At 38.4% G+C, this 20,194-nt stretch overlaps 1 protein-coding gene across 2 annotated transcripts in view; it reads right to left on the bottom strand.

Moving 5' to 3' along the window:
• Positions 1-11,751, bottom strand: part of LOC136343734 (transmembrane and immunoglobulin domain-containing protein 1-like) — a 198,179-nt gene extending 186,428 nt beyond the window's left edge. For both annotated transcript variants that reach the window (XM_066290649.1, XM_066290650.1), the window contains exon 1: positions 11,341-11,751. The gene's annotated coding sequence lies outside the window, so the exon portion shown is untranslated. The remainder of the gene's footprint in view (positions 1-11,340) is intronic.
• Between the last annotated feature and the right edge of the window lie 8,443 nt (positions 11,752-20,194).

Below are 20,194 nucleotides of genomic sequence, written 5' to 3'. Positions count from 1 at the left end.
AACATATTATCACAGTATCGATTTTTTCCTACCCCTATTATTAGATTTCCTTTGACGTTCTTTGCTATCCAAGGCCATATTTTCTACGTTTCCTTCAGCAGTTTAAACACCATATATTCACGAAGCTCTTCATCAAAGGTAAGAAAACTTACGAAACCAAGGCTTAACCTCCACCTAATGTTGTGACTGGATTAAAAGCGACTGTTGCAATTTCTTACAAACGCGTTTCGTGGTCTTAGACAAATAATTTTAAAACATCCCTCGTACACTGTGCGGGTAGCGCTCCCTATAGGCGGTTATGTTCAAGCCAACAGCAAAGACCTCACGCAGTGAGAGCAAATGTGTATGCTATAGGACAACAAAAGCAATTCTCTAATAACGGAAAATAAACAATTTTTCCGAAATTTATTTGCAAATGTGTAAATTCCCGGATCAGGGACGAAAACTGTTACTTTTTCACTCCTTAAAGAATTTTCCAGGATATTGCGGATCGAATAAATCTATGAGCAGGAAAATGTATTCATGCAGTCGCCCCCTTTAAAATAATTTTAAAAAGTGAATTATGCCACGGCAAAACTGCAGGAGATTTTATGTCGAGGGTTGAAATTGATTTTATGAAATCCGCAAAAGATGTTTCGTAAACAGATACCGATAACTAACAACTAAATCGTTCTTCGACTTCATTAGACTTTCATTAGAAGGTTTCACAGGTTCAACACAATCTTGATGGAGTACTGTAGAATAAGCACATGTGACCGTTTTCCCGCATTAGCCCCTCGATAACAAATTTTTCACATCCCCACCCCGATCCGCTTAATTCCTTGGAGATGGTTTTTCCCTGGTTTCCCGTTTTCAGCATGACCTTAATTTCATTGGGGAAATGAATTGAGTTTTATTCGATGTTTGGACGAGTTAATTTTTAAGGATTCCACAGCAAGAACGTTGTTTGCTAGACCACTGCAGTTTCCGTTTAATATTCGAGAGGTTAATGCAAGCAATTTACCAGGACAGTTTTTTTTTATTTTTTTGTATTATGTATTACCTGAGTGAAGCGAACCACTTTCCAGGGCGGCCTCTAGCTGAATATTAAATATCCGGCTTACTGGCAACGAAATAACAAAAGCGATGGCGCTTCTCTAATTTTCATTAGCATTTTCAGAATTTTTCATCAAATTTAATTCATAAATTTAGCACCCAAAAAGTGTTCATTTATCACTCCTACATTTTAGCAAGGCCTTATTAAAACTCGCCCTGAAACAACACTAGCTCTCCATTATTTCGCTTTTTATTAATTACTGTTTAGTTAGGTATGGTCTAGGTGTGATTAATTTTTCAATTCGTTACGGGGAATATTCATTTCGTTAATTAACGACTAATTAAGTGTGAAATAATGCATATTTCTTCCGCGCGATAACCATAATGCTAATGTGGCAAATGTAACATTTACAGATACGCATACTTTCTCATCGAAATCATTCCGAGATTTCTTGCCCAGTCCGGCAGCGATGCCTGCCCAAAACCATAAAGTTCTTCTGTCAATCTTGCCGGAAACGAGAGCTCACCTTCGAACCTTCAAAAACAGTGGCGAAGCGCGCCGTTGCCATTTAAGCAGCTTAACGCTGAATTCTCTTGATTGTTGATGAACCGCAAATGAAAACAAAAGTGTCGGTTTCTCCTGTTTTTTAGACCACCGCTTAGTGCTATAAAAAATTCGGTAAGCGAGGTCATTTGCAATTTTCCGGGACAAAAATTTAAAAGTTAATTAGAAACCGCACACAATAGAAAAAAATTTATTCGCAGTGTAACCGTTTCAGTTCAAAAGCAAGATCGGCCTCGGCTTTCGTTTTAGGGCCCTCTGGTAGTTAACTTTTCACGTTCTGGACCTCTGTCCATTTTGTTTGTGGAGGCCTTTTTTCCAGTGCCAGCTTTTCCCGCTTTTAAATTCGCTGACCCTAATTGTAATCCGACAGTGGGGCGTCGCCCCGGGGAAGCGAATTTCCTCTCTTCAGCATCAACTGCTAGTTCTAATAAGAAGATAATCGCCAACTAACCACATTCAACAAGTTTCGTGTTTACATTTTCGGCCCATTACTTTGCGAAACTTCCAAATTCCGTTTAGTTTTTATCCGAGGGATTACCGCACAGATTGAGCCCAGCTTATGTCTCTATGCACTACTCATTTTATTCTCTTGAATATATCGTTCAAAGCCGGAAAGCGTGCACAAGAGTAAACGTGAAATGTTAGTTTTCAAAATGCGGAAAGAATAGCAAAACGAGGGCTTTATGCTCTGCTTGCCTGATTTGTAAAAACGAGGTTGTTTTTCTGGATTTTTATCTAGGGAAATGACTATTTGGAATACGAGGTTATAATACTTTTAAGGACTTTTATTGGTGAAATGATCACATGCAATTCGTTAAAAGCAATCTTATTAAAGCACTTGAAATCCTCACATCTATAAAACTAATCCAGGTGAAAATTGATTGCTCGTAAATTGTTTCCAATGGAGAAGAGCACCCAAGGCAGTTAGAGTGGCTAAATTTTGACGTGGGAACACCCAAGAAGGATGGTACACAGACCTGTTTCGTCCCGAACCCGTTCTTTGGTACAAATGGACTGTAGAAAACTAAGAACACGTCAATTCCCAAAAGCAACAAAACCTTGTCTGAAATGCTAAACTTCGAATGTTAATTTTGAATCCGAATAACTCTTCAAAAGAGTTACGTGCCAATACGCTTCTAAATCCGCTAAAATATTGAACTACAAAATAGATATTTTTACCACTGTCCATTGTGCGCGATTTAGCTCTCTCTGATGTATGTCTCAAGCTGCAGATTACGAGGAATGTTCCGTAAATTTACTTATTTTAAATTGACTTTATGGGTTGGATTAAAATAGTTCAAGTTCCAAATAATTTAAAGTACACTTCCAAATTACCGTTCTTAAGACCGGTTTTTGTCGAATGTGTATAATATTTGCTTTATCAAAAATAAGAACGCGTACAAATACAATTTCACAAGTTCTACTACCCGTGCACTTAATGCGTGAACTCCGATTTTTTCTCCCAAAACTGGAGCATTATAAGTATTATTACATATGTGACGTTCCAATATTTCTTTAAGAATGCACAAGTGCCTCGCAACACACCACTTTCAGATTCCCCCTTGTATGTCTTGACCTATGAGCATGACGTAGCTCCCCCTAGGGGCAGACATGTTGAAATTAACGGCACTGAAATCATACAGTGGCGGCAAGTGTTTATTACGCAGGGCAAAACAGAAATTTCTCTAAAAAGTGTTGTAGATGATACGTGAATTTTGTCCCATTGTGTCGTATGAATTTTTGAATCAAAAAACAGGGCTGATCCTCTTTGATTAAAATTACGAATTTTCCCTCAAACAAGTTCTTAGTTAATAATTTAAGTAGTTCTCCCTCTTATTCACCCCATTCCAATTAACTCCTCTTTTAAAAATGCACCCCACGTCAAAAGACAAATATTCAAGCGGCATTTTCACACCGTTCCATAAGGGCTTAGGGTTTAACGTAAAAATAGCAGTGTGAATTGCGAGTCCCCTTTTATCTGTCGTATCATCTGACACATTTCCCTTATGTAAAACACCAGAAAAGATAATCTCCATGACGTATGATGCAAATGGACTGATAGGACTTCCGCTATTTATCATGCACATTTTCGCCCATATTTTCTTGTTTGTGGCCCATTCCAACACGACAAAAGAAATTCGTTTCATTTTTCGGTCTCAAGAACTATTAGACCGAGAATTCGGCACAAAAGTATGTAAATCTATCGTTATTATTGGTATGGAAATAAAGAGAATGCCTGATTCTTATCGAAAATACAAAATTCAGTTCGGTTAATAGGATGCACTCTAAGCTCGCACTAGAATATTACGTTTTCCCAAAGAAACGAAACTCGAAGGAAATTGCTTAATATTTAAGGCAAAGAGAAAGCGAAATTGCTTCGACACAGAGGCGTAGATACGACCTGGATTTTGATGCGACCGGGGCAAGGCAATGATAAAAGCATTTATCCCAAGAAAGTAGACTCGCCCCTCCGAATTCAAAACAAAGTTCGAGCATAACAGTAAAAATCCAGTGTTGTCAAAATCGATTGTAACAAACTTTTAGAGTAAGATGAAACTATTCCGGGCTATGGCGCATATAACCGAAACAAAGTTGGCGAAATTGAGCTTATTTCGTATATTTTACGAACCGAAATGGTTGGAAATTTGCATACCTTACAATGAACGAAACGCGGCGTCTCTCTTGTAAGATTTCTCTAATGGAAATTGCCTAAATTTCGTTCGGCTTCTGTTTTGCTGTAGCTATAAAGCAAAATATTTCCTAAACCACCTGTTAAGGATTGGAAAAAAAAAGATTCGTTCATTATAAACCTTTAAACAATGCAACGCATAACGAACTGTTTTTTCCGGGATTGCCCTGAAAGGTCAATTTACACTATTCAGCTCTCATTTTATGAGTCTTTATTAGACTCGCATGTTTTGATTTTTTGCATGAAATCTAATCAGGGCTTCTGTGTTCGCCTCTGAATAAACAGAAATTAATCAGCCCCCACATGTTAAACTTCAAGGCTAGTTATATTCCAACGTCCACTTAACCAACATGGCTTAACCATAAAGATGTTATCGATAAAGCAAATATAAATGTGTTACATAATTTTCCGTCGACAGTAATGCGACCTTCGCGTGTTCAGGCACTCGATTTTTTCTTTTATCCACGAAATCTTGGTAAAACTTAGCGAAACTATGTTCCCGGCGAAAAAAAAATGTCAATTAAAAGTGGACTTAGCTTCTGTGAAAATGGGTTATATAGTTAGAGTTCTTTCCATAAGTCTTTAGCTTGTAAAATTGCAAGAAAAGTACAGGAAGAAAGAAAGTGCTAAGATGAAATTTTGATTCACCAGCATGTCAGAAAATTCCAATAATTTTCTTGATAGAATGGTGTAAGATTTCTAGCGTATTAAATTGCCACAATTACTACGTTCCGGTGCAAATTGAAAACCTTTTGAATTATGTCATGTAAACTCCTTCAAGGCGTTTCGCCAATTTTCGGGGTCGTATAGCGGGACTGTAATAGTATGTAAACACAATAAAAGTTGTTTTAAAATCAGACAGGACATGTGAGAAATGTGATCAATTACAGGTTGATTATTAAAACAACTTAAACTAAATATAATATTATACTTAACGATTGTTCATTTCGTTTTTTGGTGCCTGCATAGTACATCATTGAAAAGATAATTTTTGCTACTGATCAATAATATAATTAAAACGAAATAATAATAGTGACGAATTGGCTTAGAAATTATCTGTCGAGTTCGGAGTAAAAAGCGCGAACGCGTATCTAAATATCAGAAATTCAAGTTTTATCAAAATCGAATTAGAATAGAATCGATCCACGGTATATGCAATTGGCTTCACCAACATGTCAACAAAATCAGCTTCTTTTCTTTATCGTTTCAAGGGAACGAACGCTTCTACATTTTACACTCCTATTCAAATCAAAATAACATTAAATTTTTACACAGCCGCTGAACATGGAACGCGTATTTATAGCTCAATGTAAAAAAATTTATCCTCTCCAGAATCTGTCTCTGGGAATTGAAACCTTTCTTTGAGCCTTACGCAAAAAAGCCCAGAGGAATTCTGTATCGCGAAGGAACTGTTACTGTCAGCCTTTCCGAATACACACTTTCCAGGCTGGGAAGTTACAAATGGCCGTTCTATTCTTAAAGGGAGTTCCGAACTTCTTTGTATTCTTTTGCGATTTTTCCCCGACCGACTCCCCATCATCAATCTAGATTTATTATCCTCGTCAGATCAACTTTGCCACGAGATTTAAAATATTAGGGCACACGTCGCGGCTGACTAGAGGTATACACGTGACATAAATCTCGCACTCAACTCTGGGAAATATTAGCTTACCTTGACGGCTTTCAGCGTGATCCAGACACCCCCGAAAGCAGTGTTATAAGTTTTACTTATCTAGACTGAGCTAACGAGGCATCCGGTGTTTCCGTGCCCTCTGAGGCTGTGGCTCAATTTCGCGCCTGTCAAATCCCGGAAATAAACAACGACAAGCGAGAAAAGTTGCCCCAGGAGGTCCTACCTCCACATACTTGTCCGACTCTCCAGCTGGAAAATCGCTAAAATAAAGCCATCGAACTATCATTTTTAACTCGATTTCTGCACAATCATGAAATTTATAATTAGAACCAAAGCATTCCTGATTAGCATTGCTTAGTTCCAGCAAATCGACGCTAAATTAATCGAGCTATTGTCCTCAAACGTTAGAGCGATGTTTCCGCTAGGATATTAACATTAGTTCCACGCATGAATAACACTCCTTCTGATCGATCAGATGAGGACCCAATAAGTGACTAAATCGTGTTTCATCGTCATGTAACCCATATTTAAAATGACTAAATTATCGCGAACCAAACCATATTTGGCGCGTAGCTGAACCCAAAAGAGTTTTCATTAGATTATGCAAATGTCTTTATGAAGTGTCTTTCCATGTAAGCTCAATCTTTTTAGAGCTCAGCTCAGCTTTTCAACCCAAACACTGCTGGTAATCAACTTTCATACTTCCATCGTTGGGGTACTCGCGTCCTCAATCGCTCTGGAAGTAGGGAGGAATGTATACCGTATCTATAACAGTGCGATTTTATCTGAAACATGCATTTGAAATTCGGCATTTAATTAAAATCTGTCGTGTACGTTTGTTCGTGTCAGCGCTTCAATCTGATTTTGAGTGTTAATGGCCCTGCTAGGCGTGACGAAATGGTCACGTCGTTTGTCATTCGGGCAAGCGGTCGCAATTATCCCCCAGATTATTTAGAATAAGATTTACTTTATTCGCAACCGAGACATTGCAGCGAAACTAATCTAAACTTCGCGTAAAACTTTAACTTTACAACCGCGGAGAATTGGAAGAAATAAAGAGACAAACATATCGTGATTGCTTCAAATAAGTAATTTAGGAATCTGTATATTTCCCCCGAGAGGGCGGAGGTTGATATTAAATTCAGGCACAAGTACAAAAACGCAAACATATTCCGCAAATTACAGTTAGCCGAGAGGGGTGAAGCACGTACGAATAAATTCTCTTAAGGTTTAATATATTTTCTTTAAACTCAGATACCCCCGAAAGATAAGAAAAACACGTGGAATGTTCTTTCTCGCCTCGGAGGAGATGCTTTAATATTAAATGTTCGGTTATGCGGCGCGCATCAATCATTGTACGAGGCAGCAGTTTTCTTTAAGGGCTTTTAGATTTTCTTCAAGTGCAAAAAAGTGGTTTCTTGCAGCTTAAGTACATCTGCAATTTACTTTTATTAAAACTGTAAAAGATATATTGCAATTCTGAGGAATTTTATTACTTCGCAGATTGGAGATGAAACCCTTTTAAAGGGAATGAATTTATCTTTGCAAATGCACTTCAAAGGAAGATGTATTTTTCTTTGTTTTCACCGAGATTGTGTAAAGCGTTGAAATAGGTCCTCGCCACTGTGTCAAGAAAAATATCAATTTTCTTGAGATGATGGTGAATGAGAGTGTTTTAATTAAACTGCCGCAGTTGTGTCCTTCTAGCACTATTAGACGCACAGATTGTGATATTACTAAGCCATCGTGACGTCAGTAAGCATTATAGGATTATTTTGTCAGTGTTGGTGAAGATCTGAGATGTTTTTTAGCGTCTTGAAAAATCATCCATCGTTATTTTGTACGTTTCGCTTCGCAGACTAGGCTCATGAAATTCGCTATTAACGCAAAGTAAACAAAAATATTGTTATAAACATGTAAACAGACGGCTATTTCGCTTCACAAAATACTTTCGATAAAAGATATTTCCTTTCCGATGCTCCGAAACAAATTACATAAATAAACACAAATAGATAGCGAACAAAATTGAGCGTAAATGGTCACAAAATAAAGTAAATAATTTGGAGAAATTAAGCAAAAAATGAGAATTGATTTTGGATTGTGAGTCGAAGACAACGAATCGAATAAACGGATAAAGAACTTGCCAGTTTTACGGGAACGTGACGGCAAAATTACGTTCTGCAGAAAGGACAAGAAAGGATAGAAATGAATATGCAAAAGGTAAAAATTAAAAAATGGAAATTTTATTCCTTCATATTAGAAGTAATAAAATTGTGGAGGCGTCACTGCTTCCTCACTATCACATTTCTGTTATTTTTAATGACTATTAAACTGCATCAAGTGCATCGGAAGAATGTTAATAATGTTTGGAATTTGTGTCGTTATCAATACCGGCCGCCAGGACCGGCTGTGCAACATTTCTCGACCTTGATTTTTTTTAAAACAAGACTTAAATAAAGTGTAACTAAAGTGTATGAAGGTTGAATATTTTAAATGTGTAAGAGACTCTGAAATTGCTCATCTCAATCGCTGAGGATCGCGAAGAAGATTTTCACGATGTACCCCTTGTCGAAAGGGATGTTCATGAAAGTTTTTCTTCACCGATAATGGCCGCCTTTGACAAAATTTGAAAACATTCACACTCGAGTTCCAAAATAAAAATGAATGATATTTTCGATGAGTTTTATGATCGTGTTCGGCATAAAACTCTCAAAGTTCCGAGTAAATTTCGGTGCAATTTCTAGCACGTGAGAGTGAATGAATCGAATTTCATACAACATTTTGTTTCAGTCGTTCCCTTTCTCGAGTAATGTCTTGTCTAAGCGCGTCAAGACTCAAAACTCAAGTGATTTTTAAATCACAACGTATTTTTACCCGAAGTCGAAGGAAAGTGACTTTTACATATACACTCATTTCAGCATATTTTCCGTTCAAAATTAATCGATGAGGGAGTTTGGTCGTATTTTCAAGTTCTAGACCGCGAAATCCGTTGTCGTAAAAGTAAGCCGAATTTAAGGGAGGCTGTTAAATATTTTAGCTATCTCAAACCGGGTGCATTTTAGGCTTAGTTGCCGGTAAGTGCTGGTTTTGCAAGGAAGCGCATAAATACTTGAGGAGTTAAATCTTACATGGATGTATCAGCTTAGGAGGTTTCACTTGCAATTCACCTAACGGTTAAAAAACCAAACGTCCATATATGGTGTAAACCCACCCGCGAGTCAATATCACGCAACCAGCAAAACACCTCACTGCTTTCTCTTAAGCACCGCCACCATTTTATTGGGACATTTGACTTCGTTTACTTAAGTTCCTTTACGAGCAAATGCAAACTATTAAGACCGGGTTTTCCACTGAAATTTCCCTTTTCTTTCGTTAATACACTGCACATGGGGCATGTGTTTGCACAGTTATATGAGCAACTAAAGGCGCACAATTGGTACTAAACGTAAGGGTAAAATTTAACCAAACTGAGCAATAAAGTCGACTTGAAGGTTTTTAACGGAATTACTGGCTTAGCTAGGAATGCAGTGGTCGAATACATTGCAGTTTCAATAACCCAAATCATTGGACTGTAAGAAAATTAAAGATAAATCTGTTAAAAGCCTTTTCATCCAGCAGAAAATATGTTTGGCGAGTTACAAAAGAGCCATTTAGACAGTTATTTTACTAATTTTAATTAAAACACATAATTCCAAAAGTTTCCCCGTTGCCTGCACGAAATGAAATATTTAAAATTCCGGCGGTACAAATACTCCCTGAAAGCGAGAAATTATTATTATTTTGTGGATTTTAGGGACCACTTAAATCCGTGCAGTCCTGAATTTCTAATTGGGCCTTCTTCTAGGCAAATTTCAGACCATGAATACCCAGTGGTAAATAATATTGTTTCGACGTTGAGCCAGCTGCACTTGTCGAGATGTTAAAAAGATATGGAGAGTGAAATATTGCGTGACAAATATCCTAAGAGCACTTACTAAAAGCGTTTAAGAGGGTGATTTAAGCGTATATCTAAATATTGAGTCGGAAAAAACTGGAAAGATAACTAAGTGGGGAATGTGCTGTTTAGCGAATACGGTGGTAAGACAGGGATTGTCAGTTATAAGGAGAAACCGCTCGAGAATTCGTTAAAACGTGTGGGTCATCTGCCCTAAATTGAATTTGAAAAAACTAAGATGGTCATGAACATGTCTTCAACATTATTTCTGCGAATGCAAAGAGAGCAAATTTCATTTCCAGCTCTGGGGGCTAGTTCTGCCTGTAAGCTGATTGATCCGGTTTTCTTAAGAGTGCTTCACTGCCTTGTCCTTTTACTACAAACTGCACATCATCATTACAACCGTCCAAGTTTCAAGTGCGTCGGCCATCCGTAACATTTAAAACTTCTCTCACGCGAGGCGCCTTATTGTTTATTTATCTCTTCTTTTAACGGGTCCATTAAGAAAACATTAAAATTGTAACAAAGGCCGTAAAAAGCGTCTTACGCGTTTTTCTCAAAAGCGATTCCGAGCAGAAAAAGTCTCCCAAGGGCACGTTATGCTTTCTTCTTCTGCTACATATCTTCGCAATTTTCCGCCATGAGAATACCAATTTTATTATTGAAACTTGCATGATGTTGCCAGGCATTTCTCGAAACATTAAACACTGGAATTGTTAGGTAAGTGAGGGTTTATGCGCTATTTTTTTATTCGACTTTCTTATATGTTGCGCGGATAAGGTGTGGGGTTTCTTGATCCAATGGTGAAGGATTTTTTTTTAAGAAAAAATGTGTGCAACTCAGAAAAAGTCTGGAAATTAGCACCAGCTAGAAAAGAGACTTTTCAAAGCACGAAATGATTTGAGGGGCATATTGCGTACTCTAATGATTCAAATTTATATCCATTTAAATGCCCCGCCTCTTTAACTAAGATATTAGCAGCATTACGCAAAGTTTGGGAAACGTTTAAAATTTTAATTATGAATCGTTTAAAGCATGGGACCGGTTAAAGTTGTTTGCTAGGGAAGGAGGTTGCGTGCAAAAGATTACCTTCCTCTTGACTCTTCCATTTAACCCCAAACTGCAAATACTTGAAAAAATCATAATATTTCATTTCCCTCGCAATACAGCGATTTACGTCAATTCTCCCTATCTTATGAGTGCATTCATTGAGCTGAAATTGAATTTCCAAGCCTTTTTCATTTTTTCCCGCTATTCAATAGATTAACCCGGCGAATACATATTCATTCTATTAGGCAGTACGCGTGGAAATGCCATTTTTATTGTTAACTGATTAAGCGGAAAGCCATTGAAATTCAAGCCGGATTAAATCGCAGGGGGATTAATATGGGATATAAAGCCCTGAGGATTAAGCCCAATTTTTTAATGCTTTTTATCAATTTTTTCCTAACAAATCTTCCTCCGAAACAACGAACCAAACTCACCAATTTCCTTAGGAACTGTCGCACCTACATTCCCACTTAACGATTATATCCATCACCTGAAAAAATTCTTCCACTGAACTAACAATAAGTTCAAACACGCAAACTTTTAACGACACTTCGCACTACCCCTAACCGCGTAATTACTACACCCCCAGTTCGTAAGGTCGCATTACAAACGTGCCGAAATACGCGAATAATTCGCGAAAAAACTACCGGGTAGGGCTGAAAGGGGCGACGCAACGAAGGCCAAAGTCGAAGTTATACTACACCGAGGGTGGCTGGATCTGGGAAAATCGCCCCCACCACCGAATTTCCAGACGGTAGGGGTGGCGAAGCGGGCCGCGGGGGGGGCGTCGTTCTGGATAGTGGAGGAACACTCACTCCCCCTTATCGGGACCGGCTGCATGTAGAGTATAAAAAGGTAGGTAAGTGTATGCAGGATGAGAGTAAGTCAGGGAGATCTAAGTTTGTTCTCAGATGTGTAGTTGTAAAGGATTTGTTTTGAATAAAGTCGGATTGACTGCACTTTAAAGCCCGTTCATTTTAAGGAATTTTGTCAGAAAATACTTCCATATGTTCCTCAGATATCGACCCTATAGATTTAGAAAATTCGCATAAATTAACTATTTTATCTCTCTTTCTCCCTCTTTCTATTCCAGAGAATCTAAAAAATTTCCGTTTTCCCTAGTATATTTTACGTTTTCAAAGCATTCTTGTCGTTCTTAATTCTCTTAGGACTCTGCAATATGTAGGTTTGATTTCTCGAATTTTCCTGTTCTCCAGAATATAAAAAAATATTGGTTTTTACCCTTATACAGGTTTTGAGTTTCAGTTTGAGAAATTCCTGAGGGATCCTGAAGAATTCTTGCAAATATCACTTACTGCTGAAAATCTCAAATTCCCTCTAATTTAGACTTCGCGTTAATATTAATAAATAGGTCACAGCGGCAACACTGCCTCCCGCATTCTTTTGCGACGTAGCAGATTTCTTGTGAGACTCGTACAAGTACTCCAAAGAGCGACCATCTTAGTGGCAAACAAATGACAAGTGCTACGTTGCCATTTACGTATTGTTTGACTCTGCGCTGAGATTATTGTTAATAATAAATTAATTTATCCGTTCTAAGCCCACGTGCGTTTATCTCTTAAATGACTCTTTAGTCTCTTGTTATTTTCCGCATAAATCTGCACCATCGACAAAGAGAGGAAAAACTCACCTTCCTAAATCTGAATGTATCTATGCAAGTAATTCGCTAGGAACATATAGAGGAGTTAACCCAAATCTCTGAAAGCAATAGATTAAGACAAATGCGTTTCACTCTATTGAATTAAAGCTGTGCTGTCCATTTAATAGTAATAAAAGAAATAACAAAACCATCGAATCAGACTTTGTAATGAATTTTTTGCCATGTCCAGTTGGATGGGTCACAACCCAATTCTGCGCTCATAATCAGGAGAGATAGAAAAATAAGGGAATCGAAAAAGAAGGTAGAATATAACGGAAATTGGCTTCGAAACGTACGGCCAATCGACTCGGGATCAATTCAGGGACTTCGGCCCTTTCAACGGGATCCCGGGATAAACTTTCAAGACAATTGTATTCGATAAACTCTACTTATTTAGGATTTGTTCCCCGATATACCTTTTCATTTATAACACTGCCGCTTCCATTGGCAAAGCACCATTTGCTTGAATAGTTTAAATTATCCATCTATCAGCTGCAGAACCTTGTACTATTTTACCTCCAGAAAATATTGAATTTTTTAGAGATCGTATTACTTTTGGGAGACCCCAATATTGTTTCGACGTCAAAAGTTTATTTCCATTTCAAACTTTGCTCAAACATTTCAAAGTCCTAATCATGAGGAGAAGGGGAAAGAGATTCAGAGTGAAAATCTCTATAATTGTAGTAGTATTAAACCAGAAAATATCGAGAGAACAGATTGATTTTGATGAAGGTTCGACGAGAGCCTCCCCTTAGATATTCCTCTTCTGAGAACCAAAAAGACATGACTTTCGAGACTCTTTCTATATACTTTAACAAGTTCAATAAAACGGGGGCATTTTCTGGCTGTGCAAAAATAAACGGCCGTGAAATCCGTTCACTGAATCGCAAATAATTTCCTAATGGACACCGCTTCAGCGCCCAATAGCATAGAGCCGAACTCTATTCTGACTCACGGGCTATGACGAGCCGCCCTAATCAGGGTTAAATGAAGACGCTTTTTGGTGATTAGGTCGTCGAATCAGTCGGTTACTAATCGGTAATGGATGTTTTTGTCTTGAATACAAAAAAAGAAAAAATGTATTATACAGAGTGTTCAGAAGTTAGGAGTCCAAAACAGCGAAATATTCAATAAAAAAAAGAGCACCACTTTGGGTTACAACGTATTTTAGAAACGTCCGGTACAAGATTAAGGAGGAATTGCTTTGGTCTTTGAGGCACACTCGGTCACTTACTGCCGTATAAGTCACTCTCAGAGATATTCGCACGTACTTCTGCTAATGCAGCTTTAAACTATCATAAAGTGTTCGCGCGTTTAAATGAATATTTCTGTAATAATTCCCATTAGAAATTTGCCATTTATTTTCCGTCTCTGCGGAAAGACAAAGGCCAAGTTTTTATCCTTTGACTTCTGCAAATTTGGCTCAATCTGCAGGACGAAAAATCAACATTTGGCAACTCTGACCGTCTCTTCTGCTGCCACAATTAAATTATCTTCATTCAATTCTTCCAAAAAAAAAAAAAAACAAAGACGCAACGCCGCGTTGCCATTCACCACCTCCATCCCGAATTCAGCTTGCCGTCCCCAGTTGATATTAAACGAGGCCCATTTATGATCACCCCATTAATTTACCAGTTTCACGGTACGTTGCCAGGACAAATGTTTAATCAATTTAGAATCGATTAAGGTGCAGGTTACGTCTTGCTTTGGCGCTGCCTTGCTGTTGCTATATTATAATTATATTGCTTGTCATAACATCTGAAAGCTGTTAATTAATGCCGCAAATGTTTACCAACGTGCGATTACTGGATATTCTAATCTGGCTGAAAAGTTTGTCCCATTTTCCCGTCTTTCTAGAAGTAGTTAGGTATAAATCCGCATGATGAATTATATAGGAATTTCTCAAGTTAATCTTTCACAGTAAGCGGCTTCTGTCGTAATACATCAAAAGTCAGATGATTTATGCGTTTTTTTCCTCAGGTTTAGTGGCCCCTGGTAATTTTTGCTATACGTATTCCGGCGGTATTACACGGCTGTTTCGCGTGTTTCCCAGTTTCACAGATCCCCCTTAGTTACCCCCTTATTATCCCCGCGCTTAAGGCACTGCAAACTAATTAAGCCGTTAAATTAGTGTGACAAACACGTCACCTTACATCAGGTAAAACCAGGAAAGATGTTCACTAACACCGTTTGTTTTTCAGCAGAAGCTAATCTGGGAAATTCATTAATTAGCGGTTGACTTCAGATAAGCCCGATTTGCGATTAAATCTCGTTCCAGAGTGTAAAATTTGTGGTAAAAGAAATGGCTCGCGTAACTCCTCCGGCATTATTAAGCTCTTCCCAAGCCTTCCGATAAGAAGAACAAGGGATAGCTACAAAGGTCTGAAGGTAAAGGGGGCCATAGGTACAGAGTGCCACTAAAAATAAATAAAAATGATAAGGCTTTATCGGGTATCGGGATAAAATGTTGCGGGCCCCAGATTGGGAGAATTTACCCGCCTGATTCAATATTACGTGATATTATCCAATAATAAATGGGGAGGTGTAGCTGTCAGCTTCGAGGTGCTTTCCAATCCCAAATCACCCCAAAGTTCGTTAACGTCCTGAAAGTTTTTGCCCAAATTTGAATATATTTGAATGCGATGTAGAAGGAAAGAAATTTCGAATTAACTTTGCAGAAAAAATGGAGCAGCCTTATGAATTTGTAACATCCTTGAGATCGCCGTTTTGTTCCCACTCCTCCATATGACAATAATCAAAACTTGCCACCAAGCCCAATGAATTCTGATTGGAAGTTTACATAAAATGATTATTTGTGGAGCTAATCAGGAACTAATCAGGCATGAAACTATTAGTGCACCATCGCATTTTATAGAGCAATTAGCAATTGATTTTAAATTTAATAACTGACTCTGGCATGACATGTAACAGCCACTCTGGGGAGCTTTAACATGGGTAAACTTAATATGTGCTTAACTATTTAGTAAAACCGCAGCGCCAAGGTTAACAGGGCCGTTAATTACGGCCCTGGTTTCGGTTATTCCATGAGCGCTGACCGAGACTGATTCATAACGTGCAGTCGACCTTTAAATTTCGGCTTTATGCTACCTACGATAGAAACCAAGTTCTATTAAGTTTCTCCTCAAATTCGAGGATATTTCGGACACTTAAACCAAAACTTGCACGAGAAGTAGGTAGTTCATTAATGTTGTCATTTTATGAATCATAGAGCTAAAACATCGAGAGTCTGTCCAGGGAAGAAATGGCTCTATGTAGCGCTCAGCTCCCTCTAGAATCAGCTCCCTGAATATCGCAAAATCGATAGATAAACTTTATTAATTTCATGGGATTTTGAGAGTTTCTTTCATGGGGCACATGTAGGGGGAGCTGTTTTCAAATCCCAATGAGTATGACTTTGAACATTTCTTTCGACCCCCGGAAGTTGCTTGAAGGGGATTTTTAAAGCCTCCGTAACCGCTCTCCGCTTTGCAATCACTACGTAACTTAAATTATCGGAATAGCAATACCCCACGGAGTTAGCATCCAGGAACGCAACAGGCCAGATTTTTGAAACGCTCAGCGCCTGCACCCTTGAAATTTGGATCACGGAAGTAAATAAGTAAAGTTGGACTTTCTTATGCACGTCGGCAATCGGTCGTGTCAGAACAATTTGCGAATAAAAGCCCCCATGGTTTACAGTAAAACCAGCGGTGTTGCTTACATCCTCTATGTTTTCCTTATGTCGTGACCCAGATGGTTAAAAAAATTGAATCGTTGCCAGTAATTAGCCGCCGAAGATGCGGTCAAACTCAATGGTCTATATATTTTCTAGAGATTTGTGCCATACCATTCGAGAGTGGCTTAGAAATCATTAAAATGGTTGTAAATTCGTGTTAATTGGGGACTGGCTGGTTTATTGTTGTTGATGAGCATCCGTTTTAAAAATCATCGAAAAGAAAGTATAATTTGTTTACATATTTAATTGTTAATTATGAGAAAGGATGCTAAGACCTGTGCCTGATGACATCCAAATCAACGTGGCAACCGCGCCATTTTCCTTTGGTCGTTTTTCGTTATCTGGGTAGATAAGGGAACAGACACCCCCTCTAGGGGCCTTAGGCAGAGCCACTCGCCTTGTAAAATGGCAAGTCGCCTTCACTGTCTCGCTATTACTCGTTGTTTTCAACAAACCTTAACTAAAGTTAGAGAGGTTGTTTTTGCGCGAAACCGTGTCTCTGAGACTGTGAACTCAGGCCGATCCAAACGTAATTTCCCAATGCTCAGCTATCTTGGTCGCCATTTTACTAAGTCATCTCACTTTGGTCCTACGAAAAGGATCATGCGCGCTTTTGGGTCGTGCCCAACAAGAAGCACAAGGTACTTTTGGTCCCTTAATCCGAACCAATCATCAAAACAGATAATATAATTGGTACCTCATGCCATTTGGCCTTCCAGGGAGCACCCAATTGAGCCAGGTCCTCCTGCATGTTTGCAAATAACGTTCCTGCTCCGTATACAGGTCCGGTATAGCTAACACTTCCCCTTTTCAGTTCGACCTGAAATAAAAAAAAAGATGGCTGTTGTTTTCCTAGAAGCAAACGATTTAAACGGCGATTAAATAAGTATAGTGCCATATCGGGCTGGAATAAGTCCCGTCAACGATGTTCTGAGCTTTTTCTTGTAGAAAAAGACCACACATCGCCGATGCTGAAAAATGCGGAGTAATTAACACTTTACAGTTTGTTTGCTGCAGTCTATGCGAAATGCGTTCCCTATAAATTTGATACGTGATATAGTGGATCGTCCAGAAAAAATCTCTATTATGGCGTATAAGTAGAGAACGCCTTAAATTCCTGGCCAAACTGGGATGATGTAAGAATGAAAAAAGCACGTCTTACCTATTAGCCAACCTCATTCAGTTCTTTATCGGAGAAGTAGAAGGAAAATGGGCATTACGAAGTGCCGTTTTCCGAGTCTTCTATTGCCAATAATTGACTGATATGTATGTCTGATGGCCTAGTGGCTTTTAATTAATTATTATGCAGGAGGACCCTTATACCATCTACTGGCCATAAAGTGCATTTGGCACGGCTTATTATATATTACTTAGAGGTTTTGATGTTACGTGCTAACAAACTTTTGGCTACACCCACTAAACAGTTAGCACTACATGCAGTTGCCATAGAAGGTGTGCCTAAAATCATCTTGGAATTTACAACGCAAGATGATGGAATGTCAAAAAGTCGGACAGGCGCAGTGGTTTTTTTTCGAGCTTGACAACATGGTTAACTGACTACAAGAACTCCGATTAATGTCATACTCAAATCGCAGTTTAAATAATTCAATCTCGCTATATGGCCACTTCCCTGAAATAGGAGGCACGTGGACTTCCCGGAAAATAGTAAAAATAAGGAGCTCGGATTACTAAAAACCATATTCAGTTTGGTTCAAGTTCATTGGCGGCCGGGGGCCTTTGGTTTGATGAAATGCCGGAAATTGTCCACTACAATACATTCAATTCTTCTACAGAATTGAATGTCACGTTAAGTTAACATCCGGACGGCACAGCACTAAAGGTTGACAGAAATGTGACGTGAAAATGACGCACTTTGTGAAATTCTTAATACCCATAGAAGGTAGTGTGTGTTCATTTTTACGTCATTCTAATTCCCAAAATTTAGGATCGTACCAGTTCCAGTTATTTGTAAAATACAGAGTCACGTCTATATCTAACATTTCATTCAATCATCGACTTGTAGTAAAAACTAGATTCGGCAACGCAGCCCTCCAGGTAACGCTCCAGTAACAGCCCCACGACAGCCATATACCAAGTGAAAAAAAGAATGTTGCCGCATTGCCACTTTCCTAAAATAATTTTTGAATTTTGGATTCTATCTTTAGTTTTTTATGACCTGTAAATAATAACCTCCTTGTTTGGATCACTCAGATTAACTTCTACTACTGCTTCACACAGGCAATAAGAAACACACTTAAACACTAATTGAAGACTGTAAATCATTGATATTGGCACTAAATCAGGCTTGCAGAGCACTTTGCGCGTGCTTCAAAGCTTTGAGTCAGTTAAGAGTTTCTTGCAAGGCATATTAATAAGGCAATTTGAAATGAGTAGTTCATAAACTATTCTAACAGGAACAAATATCTGCTAAATCAATAATTATTGTCAAATATTAGCAACGACCACATTACAGGTGGATATCGTACGTACACAACGGGATGACCGACATAACAAATATAGCAATAAATGATTTTCATGGGAATTTACCTGAGAATATTGGAATATGGAAATGATTCGTTTGAATTATTATGAATGGATATTCGATTAGATAGACATCGCCTTTTTGTTTCTGTCCATTGTAAAACCGTCTATCGGCTGTTCATCATGAGTTATTGTCTTCAGACCTTTATTGCTCATGCGGTTAATAGAGAATCAATCTCGTATGTTTATTGTGAAGACTTCAACACAGTTTAGTATCAATTACAATCACTAAAGCGGGATATCATATGCGCAATGCATGCGTATTTCACTTGAGAGTCTGCGTAGGCATATCCTTTAGTTTCTGAGAAACACCTGAAACGGCCTCGATCAAGGGGAATTCAATTGTCTCGCTTGTGGGTTAAGTCAATCATGTCCATTTAAAGCCGATCCCGAAAAAAGTTCAAACAAGGAAAAGACCACAACGGCCATATTATAATTGTAAATGTTATTCTTCGGCGACACTGTTGTACGCCGCAGAACGGACAACAAACGTGTTTTTAAGGTCTCGGTATTTTTATACAGGGTGTTAAACTCTCGTATTTATACGCCATTGTGGCGGTTTTTCCTTCGTGGGAGAAAATGGGTTGTACTGTTCACTCTAGAAGCCGAGCCAAAGCAAACAATGGAGATATTCCACCAGCGCGCATGGAGCTATTAAAATTTACTGGTCCATTCATATTTCAGGTGCTAATTAGGCCCAAAGCCACGGAGCGTCTTCCTCATTGGGTAGAGATTATTCAGGAATGTCAAAAGACAATAAATTGACGAACAGTTATTTAAACTTAGGATGGAGTCGGTGGTTTAAATGCAGCTTTAAATCAAAGGTTTACAACTTTTTTTTATTACATTTATGAAAGAGGTGACATAATAAAAATCCTTTGTTTTGATAATCAGTAAAGATCTGGAGGCTAAATAATACGGGGAAGTCGTTTTCCTTTGCTGGGTGCCAGGTGAAAGATGACTCGAAAGGGAAAGAGGTGAACGGGGACGGAAAACTAAAGAAAATTTCTTGCGAAGATTGAAAAGAGCCTGTGAACAGACTTAAATATCGAAATTCATCTGAAAAGAAAGGCAGAAGTTTGGAACCAGTTGGATATGTCCAACGAACTTCGAAGAAATTCCAGAAGTTCCTGAAATTTCTTCATAATCCTTTTCTATAAAACTACCACAGAACACACCAAGAGTTTTGGAAATTTCCAAGTCAGAGAACCGTTTTCAATTTCATTAGCTTTAAGAAGCACCTCAACCCTACAAGAGACGATTACAGAGTAACTGAAATTTCTTGAAATACTAGAACCGATCTCCGCTGGGGAGTTTTATACATTTGATACTGTAAATTAATATGTTTCGT

This window comes from Euwallacea fornicatus, chromosome 15 (assembly GCF_040115645.1).
Source record: "Euwallacea fornicatus isolate EFF26 chromosome 15, ASM4011564v1, whole genome shotgun sequence".
NCBI classification, from domain to species: domain Eukaryota; kingdom Metazoa; phylum Arthropoda; class Insecta; order Coleoptera; family Curculionidae; genus Euwallacea; species Euwallacea fornicatus.
This window is presented reverse-complemented; position numbering and strand designations above follow the sequence as displayed.